An 11,053-nucleotide genomic window follows, 5' to 3' on the forward strand; every position below is an offset into this window, starting at 1 on the left:
ACCATCTGATATATTCAACAACACCCAGTCATATATATTTCCCCATATACAGTCATGTGAAATAGAAAGTACACCCTCTTTGTTTTCCATGGTTTTACATATCAGGAACATAATAACAATCATCTGTTCCTTAGCCGGTCTAAAAATTAGGTAAATACAACCTCAGTATGAACAACAACACATGACATATTACACCGTGTCATGATTTATTTAACAAAAATAAAACCAAAATGGAGAAGCTATGTTGTGAAAAACTAAGTACAACCCTTTACTGCTTCCATAGGAATTAAGATGCTAAGTAACAGACAGGTGCTGCTAATCAAATGCCCTTGATTAATTGATCATCAGCAAGTGTGACCACCTCTATAAAAAGCCAAAGTTTTAGCAGTTTGCTGGTCTGGAGTATTCAGGTGTGTGTTAACACAATGCCAAGGAGGAAAGACATCAGCAATGATCTTAGAGAAGCAATTGTTGCTGCCCATCAATCTGGAAAGGGTTATAAGGCCAATTTCCAAACAATTTAAAAGTCCATCATTCTACAGTGAGAAAGATTATTCAAAAGTGGAAACATTCAAGACAGTTGCACAATCTTCCCAGGAAGTGGACGTCCCAGCAAATTCACCCCTAAGGTCAGACCGTGCCAATGCTCAGAGAAATTGCAAAAAAACCCAAGAGTTACATCTCAGACTCTACAGGCCTCAGTTAGCATGTTAAATGTTAAAGTTCATGACAGTACAATTAGAAAAAGACTGTACAAGTATGGTTTGTTTGGAAGGGTTGCCAGGAGATAAGCCTCTTCTCTCTAAAAAGAACATGGCAGCACGGCTTAGGTTTGCAAAGTTGCATCTGAACACACCACAAGACTTCTGGAACAATGTCCTTTGGACAGACTGAGACCAAAGTGGAGATCTTTGGCCATAATGCACAGTGCCACGTTTGGCGAAAACCAAACACTGCATATCAGCACAAACACCTCATACCAACTGTCAAGCACAGTGGTGGTGGGGGGTGATGATTTGGGCTTGTTTTTGCAGCCACAGGATCTGTGAACCTTGCAGTCATTGAGTCAACCAACATTCAACAGAATGGCTGAAAAAGAAAAGAATCAAGGTGTTGCAATGGCCCAGTCAAAGTCCAGACCTCAACCCGATTGAAATGCTGTGGCTGGACCTTAAGAGAGCTGTGCATAAACAAATGCCCACAAACCTCAATGAACTGAAGCAACGTTGTAAAGAAGAGTGGGCCAAAATTCCTCCACAACGATGTGATAGAGACTGATAAAGTCATACAGAAAACGATTACTTCAAGGTATTGCTGCTAAAGGTGGTTCTACAAGCTATTGAATCATAAGGTGTACTTTGTTTTTCACACATGGCTTCTCCATTTTGGCTTTATTTTTGTTAAATAAATCATGACACAGTGTAATATGTAGATATATTGGGGGAATCCTTGATGGAGAAGGATTTATGAGTGCTTGTAGACTGCAGGCTTAGCAATAGTGCCCAATGTCATGCAGTAGCTGCAAAGGCAAAACAAGATCTTATCTTGCATCAAACGGGCAATGGATTGGAAGGGAAAGTAAACATAATTATGCCCCTTTTACAAAGCACTAGTAAAGACCACACCTTGAATATGGAGTACAATTTCGGGCACCAATCCTAAGAAAAGACATTATGAGAACTAGAGAGAGTGCAGAGAAGAGTCACCAAATGAATAAAGGGGATGGACAAATCTAACTTATGTGCAGAGGCTAGCTAAATTAGATTTATTTACATTAGAAAAAGAGGCGTCTAAGAGGGGATATGATAACTATATACAAATATATTCGGGGACCATACAAGGAGCTTTCAAAAGAACTATTCATCCCTCACGGGCAGTACTAAGGACTCGGGGCCATCCCTTAAGGTTGGAGGAAAGGAAAATTTCACCAGCAACAAAGGAAAGGGTTCTTTACAGTAAGGGGCAGTTAAAATGTGGAATATATTACACCATGGAGACTGTGATGGCAGATACAATAGATTATTTCAAAAAAAAGGTTTGGACATCTTTTTTAGATGGGAAAGGTATACAGGGATATACCAAATAAGTATACATGGGAAGGATGTTGATCCAGGGATTAATCCGATTGCCAATTCTTGGAGTCAGGAAGGAATTAATTTTTCCTCTTAATGGGGTTTTTTGTTTGCCTTCCTCTGGATCAATAAGTAAGTACAGTATAGATATAGGATAAAGTATCTGTTGTCTAAATTTTAGCGTAGGTTGAACTTGATGGACCTACGTCTTTTTTCAACCTCATCTACTATGTAACTATATGTAACTATGTGTTGTTGTTCATCTGAGGTTGTATTTAGCTAATTTTAAGACCTTGCTAAGGAACAGATGATTGTTATTATGTCCTGATATGTAAAACCATGGAATTCAAAGAGGGTGTGTACTTTCTTTTTCATCACGTTGGCCGAAAACCCTCCGTTTCCATTATACCATCTGGGACTTATAACGAGTGTCTCCAATTACTTGGTGGTCTTACACTCTGTGGTGTTGCGAACCTTTGGGATCATTGTGATCCATTCTCAATTTAAGTGTGTTGTACTGTAGTGCCGACGAGTATTTCTAAAACAAATCTGGGGCAATCACCAACAAGACTCGGGTACATGCTGGGTACATGCTGCAACATTTCAGTGACAATTTCTGCAGACAGTACGAAATGGCCCATCGGTATTAACAGCAGGGGTTCCCTGGCTAGTCCCATTCAAACTGAATGGGACTGCCAGGGAACCCCTGCTGTATTAATCCGTATGGGCCATTAGTCTCTGCAGAAATGTAACTGAAATGTTGCAGCATGTACCCAGCATGTACCTGGATCTTGTTGGTGATAGCCCCAGATTTTTTCAAGGCAAGTTGAAGGCAAATTTAGAATACTCGTTGGCGCACCTGTACATTGCCTTTTAGTGTACATATAAATTGTATTTTAATTGCCTAATTTTGTCTTTTGTTTCTTCCCTTATGCGCCATTCTATGTTTTTTTGGAACTCTTAGATGGAACTTAATCTCAGATGACTCTGACCTCTGATTGCTGCACCAACTTTTAAAACTTTCACATGTCCTATTTTTTCAGTCTGCAGCGAATCACTGCGTGGGAACTAATTATCCCACCTATAGCAAGGGTTTGCCAGGCACTCGAAAAACTAGCACAAAGCCTCCGTATCGCAACTGAGCATGTGCAACAAAAATGTCATCTTTCCCCCCACTTGGCACTTAGCATACCTTGCCACGCTTACTTCACAGGACATCTGTCAGGACAAACTGTTCACCTCTCCCCCTCCCCACGTAACACCTTAGAATGTCAATCCCAGACACAGGGAAACCGCATCACATGGGGGCTCAGGAGTCTAAATTATGCATGGCTTCCTTCCCGAGGTTTCCTGCTAAGCATTTCAAAGCCAACTATTACACACTCTACGTGCCAACAAAAGGTTTAACACCTCTAGAACAAATGTCCCTTTGATCTAGTAGCCATAAGCCCCTCTCTGAACCAATGGCTCTCACACCTGTATTTCTTTTAAGCTCAGAGGTTTCCTAGGGCCGTTCTATACTGGTTGCGGCCGCATGCTTTTTGTTTATATAGAATTTCAGTGCTTACCAGGAGCGACAGGTACTGTATATGTGTGTGTGTATGTGTGTGTATAGATTGTGTGAGTGAAATAATGGTGTAAATAAGAAGTTTTTTTTAAACAAAAAAAAGTTGAATAAATAAAAAATGTTTTATTTGTACACACACACACACACACACACACACACACACACACACACACACACACACACACACACACACACACACACACACACACACACACGAGCGCCGGTAGCGGCACAAAATCATCCCTCCCACCATCTTCGCTGCTGTCTGTCGGCTCCCTGCTCCCTGCCGTGCTCGCGCGTGGCCCTTGTATAGAAGGGCTGGCTGACCTCAGCCATCTATAACTGGCGTGCGCGCGCACGGCGTAGCGCGCACCGCCACTGTAGAACCAGCCGAACCCTGCATTTCAAAGCCCAGGATTACACACCCTAAGTGTCACCTCCTGTTCTGGACTGAATGACGGCGAATCCCCGCCTGTCTATAATGTCAATTTCCGTACTCTTATAACTTTAAAATACCAAAATTACAGGGGGCATTCATTTAATACTGGGGGTGAACGTTAATGCTCAGAAACATAACCCCTTTATGCGTTCGTACCTCAGTAATTCCCACACCAAATATCATCTTTCTAGGATGCTCCTAATGAAAGTTACCGATCGGCTTTGATGTGGTTTAAATCTTTTATTTTAATAAAACAAACGGGCTCAGTCTTATACCTGACTGGAGTGTGGGGTTAAACATTAATCCCTTATGCCCCGTGTAGGTTGGGGGTATTTTTCACACAGTCACAGTAATGCATACACAATGCCCGGGCCCAAGAGCTGACATTCTACATTTTAACTTAAAACCCCTATAACTCTCTTCACCTTATTCCTGGTGAAAGATGTACTGAACCCCAGACTGGGGTCTGGGGTTTGGGCATATTCCGAGAACCTTTAATGCAATTCAGTTCCCTGCCCGGTTTTACTGCCCTGGTGTGTGCTGAAGCAGGGGAATTTGGCGGTTGTGAGGATTCGCCATTCCGGCAGTTCTGCCCCTTTAACCCTCACCTCTCCTGCAGGTTCCAGAGGTGGTCCGGTCAGGCACTCCAGCGCGGGTTCTCGTGCACGGCGCGCGGTCGGTGCGCGGTTCCTGTCTGTCCCCGCGGTTCCCAAGTCTAGGCTGCGCAGCCCCTCCAGCAACGGTGACGCGTTACGCATGTGCGGTGAACATTCCTCCTGGTCTTCCGTGGCCTCCGTTCCCTGACTCCGCCCCCGTCCTGACGACAGCGGTGGGCGGCGCAGCAGCCGCACACGCCCCTCCCCATTCGTGTCTGGTCCCGCCTTCGGTCTCCGCTCCCATACTGACGCAGGTGTCGTGACGCGTGCGACTGACGTGCGACCGGGTCGCCAACGTGATGCGCGGGTTACGCGTGGGGCGTGTGTGTCCTCCAGAGGTCGCACACCCATACTTAAACAGCTGCACAATACGACACCCCTGTGCGATCCAGCAGCCTATCAGTGAGCCATCCCGTGCTTCCTGGTTGCCTCCCATTGGTTGGAGGACCTATTTATACCCTCTCTATGCTCTCCTACCTGGCCGAGCATAACTCCTGTTTGTGTGATGCTAGTCTCTTCACCTTGTGCCTGTCTGCCTGAACCCTGCTGCCTGGATACTACTCTGTGATACTCTCCTGCACTGACCCTGCCTTTGGAACCAGACGACGCTGCTCTCTCCTGCACTGACCCTGCCTTTGGAACCAGACGACGCTGCTCTCTCCTGCACTGACCCTGCCTTTGGAACCACGACGACGCTGCTCTCTCCTGCACTGACCCTGCCTTTGGAACCAGACGACGCTGCTCTCTCCTGCACTGACCCTGGCTTTGGATCACGGCGACGCTGCTCTCTCCCGCACTGACCCTGGCATTGGAACATGGCGACGCTGCTCTCTCCTGCACTGACCCTGGCATTGGAACACGACGACGCTGCTCTCTCCTGCACTGACCCTGGTATTGGAACACGACGACGCTGCTCTCTCCTGCACTGACCCTGGCATTGGAACATGACGACGCTGCTCTCTCCTGCACTGACCCTGGCATTGGATACGATGACGCTGCTCTCTCCTGCGCTGACCCTGGCTTTGGAACCACGACGACGCTGCTCTCTCCTGCACTGACCCTGCCTTTGGAACCAGACGACGCTGCTCTCTCCTGCACTGACCCTGGCTTTGGATCACGGCGACGCTGCTCTCTCCCGCACTGACCCTGGCATTGGAACATGGCGACGCTGCTCTCTCCTGTACTGACCCTGGCATTGGAACACGACGACGCTGCTCTCTCCTGCACTGACCCTGGCATTGGAACACGATGACGCTGCTCTCTCCTGCACTGACCCTGGCTTTGGAACACTGCGACGCTGCTCTCTCCTGCACTGACCCTGGCTTTGGAACCACGACGACGCTGCTCTCTCCTGCACTGACCCTGGCTTTGGAACACGACGACGCTGCTCTCTCCTGCACTGACCCTGGCATTGGAACATGACGACGCTGCTCTCTCCTGCACTGACCCTGGCATTGGATACGATGACGCTGCTCTCTCCTGCGCTGACCCTGGCTTTGGAACATGGCGACGCTGCTCTCTCCTGCACTGACCCTGGCATTGGAACATGATGCTGCTCTCTCCTGCACTGACCCTGGCATTGGAACCACGACGACGCTGCTCTCTCCTGCACTGACCCTGGCATTGGAACACGACGACGCTGCTCTCTCCTGCACTGACCCTGGCATTGGAACCACGACGACGCTGCTCTCTCCTGCACTGACCCTGGCTTTGGATACGACGACGCTGCTCTCTCCTGCACTGACCCTGGCTTTGGATACGACGACGCTGCTCTCTCCTGCACTGACCCTGGCTTTGGAACACGACGACGCTGCTCTCTCCTGCACTGACCCTGGCATTGGAACACGGCGACGCTGCTCTCTCCTGCACTGACCCTGGCATTGGAACCACGACGACACTGCTCTCTCCTGCACTGACCCTGGCATTGGATACGACGACGCTGCTCTCTCCTGCACTGACCCTGGCATTGCACCACGACGACGCTGCTCTCTCCTGCACTGACCCTGGCATTGGATACGACGACGCTGCTCTCTCCTGCACTGACCCTGGCTTTGGATACGACGACGCTGCTCTCTCCTGCACTGACCCTGGCATTGGATACGACGACGCTGCTCTCTCCTGCACTGACCCTGGCTTTGGATACGACGACGCTGCTCTCTCCTGCACTGACCCTGGCTTTGGATACGACGACGCTGCTCTCTCCTGCACTGACCCTGGCTTTGGATACGACGACGCTGCTCTCTCCTGCACTGACCCTGGCATTGGAACACGACGACGCTGCTCTCTCCTGCACTGACCCTGGCTTTGGAACATGACGATGCTGCTCTCTCCTGCACTGACCCTGGTTTTGGAACATGACGACGCTGCTCTCTCCTGCACTGACCCTGGCTTTGGATACGACGACGCTGCTCTCTCCTGCACTGACCCTGGCTTTGGATACGACGACGCTGCTCTCTCCTGCACTGACCCTGGCATTGGAACCACGACGACGCTGCTCTCTCCTGCACTGACCCTGGCATTGGAACACGGCGACGCTGCTCTCTCCTGCGCTGACCCTGGCTTTGGAACATGACGACGCTGCTCTCTCCTGCACTGACCCTGGCTTTGGAACATGGCGACGCTGCTCTCTCCTGCACTGACCCTGGCATTGGAACATGACGACGCTGCTCTCTCCTGCACTGACCCTGGCATTGGATCACGGCGACGCTGCTCTCTCCTGCACTGACCCTGGCATTGGAACACGATGACGCTGCTCTCTCCTGCACTGACCCTGGCATTGGAACACGACGCTGCTCTCTCCTGCACAGACCCTGGCATTGGAACACGGCGACGCTGCTCTCTCCTGCACTGACCCTGGCATTGGAACACGACGCTGCTCTCTCCTGCGCTGACCCTGGCATTGGAACACGACGACGCTGCTCTCTCCTGCACTGACCCTGGCATTGGAACACGACGACGCTGCTCTCTCCTGCGCTGACCCTGGCTTTGGAACACGGCGACGCTGCTCTCTCCTGCACTGACCCTGGCATTGGAACCACGACGACGCTGCTCTCTCCTGCACTGATCCTGGCATTGGAACACGACGACGCTGCTCTCTCCTGCACTGACCCTGGCTTTGGAACATGACGACGCTGCTCTCTCCTGCACTGACCCTGGCTTTGGATACGACGACGCTGCTCTCTCCTGCACTGACCCTGGCTTTGGAACATGACGACGCTGCTCTCTCCTGCACTGACCCTGGCATTGGAACACGGCGACGCTGCTCTCTCCTGCGCTGACCCTGGCTTTGGAACATGACGACGCTGCTCTCTCCTGCACTGACCCTGGCTTTGGAACATGGCGACGCTGCTCTCTCCTGCACTGACCCTGGCATTGGAACATGACGACGCTGCTCTCTCCTGCACTGACCCTGGCATTGGATCACGGCGACGCTGCTCTCTCCTGCACTGACCCTGGCATTGGAACACGATGACGCTGCTCTCTCCTGCACTGACCCTGGCATTGGAACACGACGCTGCTCTCTCCTGCACAGACCCTGGCATTGGAACACGGCGACGCTGCTCTCTCCTGCACTGACCCTGGCATTGGAACACGACGCTGCTCTCTCCTGCGCTGACCCTGGCATTGGAACACGACGACGCTGCTCTCTCCTGCACTGACCCTGGCATTGGAACACGACGACGCTGCTCTCTCCTGCGCTGACCCTGGCTTTGGAACATGACGACGCTGCTCTCTCCTGCACTGACCCTGGCATTGGAACCACGACGACGCTGCTCTCTCCTGCACTGACCCTGGCATTGGAACACGACGACGCTGCTCTCTCCTGCGCTGACCCTGGCTTTGGAACATGACGACGCTGCTCTCTCCTGCACTGACCCTGGCTTTGGAACATGGCGACGCTGCTCTCTCCTGCACTGACCCTGGCATTGGAACATGACGATGCTGCTCTCTCCTGCACTGACCCTGGCATTGGATCACGGCGACGCTGCTCTCTCCTGCACTGACCCTGGCATTGGAACACGATGACGCTGCTCTCTCCTGCACTGACCCTGGCATTGGAACACGACGCTGCTCTCTCCTGCACAGACCCTGGCATTGGAACACGGCGACGCTGCTCTCTCCTGCACTGACCCTGGCATTGGAACACGACGCTGCTCTCTCCTGCGCTGACCCTGGCATTGGAACACGACGACGCTGCTCTCTCCTGCACTGACCCTGGCATTGGAACACGACGACGCTGCTCTCTCCTGTGCTGACCCTGGCTTTGGAACACGGCGACGCTGCTCTCTCCTGCACTGACCCTGGCATTGGAACCACGACGACGCTGCTCTCTCCTGCACTGATCCTGGCATTGGAACACGACGACGCTGCTCTCTCCTGCACTGATCCTGGCATTGGAACACGACGACGCTGCTCTCTCCTGCACTGACCCTGGCATTGGAACCACGACGACGCTGCTCTCTCCTGCACTGACCCTGGCATTGGATACGACGACGCTGCTCTCTCCTGCACTGACCCTGGCATTGGATACGATGACGCTGCTCTCTCCTGCACTGACCCTGGCTTTGGAACACGATGACGCTGCTCTCTCCTGCACTGACCTTGGCATTGGATACGATGACGCTGCTCTCTCCTGCACTGACCTTGGCATTGGATACGATGACGCTGCTCTCTCCTGCACTGACCTTGGCATTGGATACGATGACGCTGCTCTCTCCTGCACTGACCCTGGCATTGGAACACGGCGACGCTGCTCTCTCCTGCGCTGACCCTGGCTTTGGAACATGGCGACGCTGCTCTCTCCTGCACTGACCCTGGCTTTGGATACGACGACGCTGCTCTCTCCAGCACTGACCCTGGCATTGGAACCACGACAACGCTGCTCTCTCCTGCACTGACCCTGGCATTGGAACACGACGACGCTGCTCTCTCCTGCACTGACCCTGGCATTGGATACGATGACGCTGCTCTCTCCTGCACTGACCCTGGCTTTGGAACCACGACGACGCTGCTCTCTCCTGCACTGACCCTGGCTTTGGAACCACGACGACGCTGCTCTCTCCTGCACTGACCCTGCCTTTGGAACACGACGACGCTGCTCTCTCCTGCACTGACCCTGGCATTGGAACCACGACGACGCTGCTCTCTCCTGCACAGACCCTGGCATTTGAACACGGCGACGCTGCTCTCTCCTGCACTGACCCTGGCTTTGGAACCACGACGACGCTGCTCTCTCCTGCACTGACCCTGCCTTTGGAACATGACGACGCTGCTCTCTCCTGCACTGACCCTGGCTTTGGAACCACGACAACGCTGCTCTCTCCTGCGCTGACCCTGGCATTGGAACACGGCGACGCTGCTCTCTCCTGCACTGACCCTGGCTTTGGAACCACGACGACGCTGCTCTCTCCTGCACTGACCCTGCCTTTGGAACATGACGACGCTGCTCTCCTGCACTGACCCTGGCATTGGCTCCACGACGACGCTGCTCTCTCCTGCGCTGACCCTGGCTTTGGAACACGGCGACGCTGCTCTCTCCTGCACTGACCCTGCCTTTGGAACATGACGACGCTGCTCTCCTGCACTGACCCTGGCATTGGCTCCACGACGACGCTGCTCTCTCCTGCGCTGACCCTGGCTTTGGAACACGGCGACGCTGCTCTCTCCTGCACTGACCCTGCCTTTGGAACATGACGACGCTGCTCTCCTGCACTGACCCTGGCTTGGCTCCAACGACTACCCTACGCTCTCCGACTCTGGCTACGTACCCCAACGATCCGCTGCTCTATACTCCAAGACCCGGCAAGTTCCTCACTTACGCTGTCTTCTGTTACCCTGATCCGGCCTGCACGACTATCCTACACTCTAGACGCGCCCTCGCGGTTGTGGCTGGCGGTCTATACAATTCCCTACCTCAGCCGGCAGTCGCGCCTCATTTGTGGTGAGCTACGCTTTACAGCGGTGAGCTGCAAACTGCGTTCTAGGGAGGATTTTGTCCGGTGATCTGTGTTACTCATGTCCTCCGGAATCTGGGGGGATCTTCACGCGGAAGGTGCAGCCGCGCCGCACTGCAAGATTTTTTAAACTCAATGAAATTTAGTTTAAAATTTGCGACGGAGGCGTGGCCACGCCCCCACCGGGGGTTCACCCAATGAGGGCGAACCAGCCGCGTGACGTAATGGGCACGCCCCCGCAAATCCCCGACCACGCCCCCTCCCGTCGCAAGCTCCCTCTCTCCCCTCAGACCGCAGATCGTGGTTAGCGCTGTGCACGCGCCGCCCCCTCGACGGGCGCGCGTGTCACAGACATGACTGGGACC

The sequence above is a fragment of the Ascaphus truei genome, unplaced genomic scaffold (assembly GCF_040206685.1).
Source record: "Ascaphus truei isolate aAscTru1 unplaced genomic scaffold, aAscTru1.hap1 HAP1_SCAFFOLD_1248, whole genome shotgun sequence".
Taxonomy (NCBI): domain Eukaryota; kingdom Metazoa; phylum Chordata; class Amphibia; order Anura; family Ascaphidae; genus Ascaphus; species Ascaphus truei.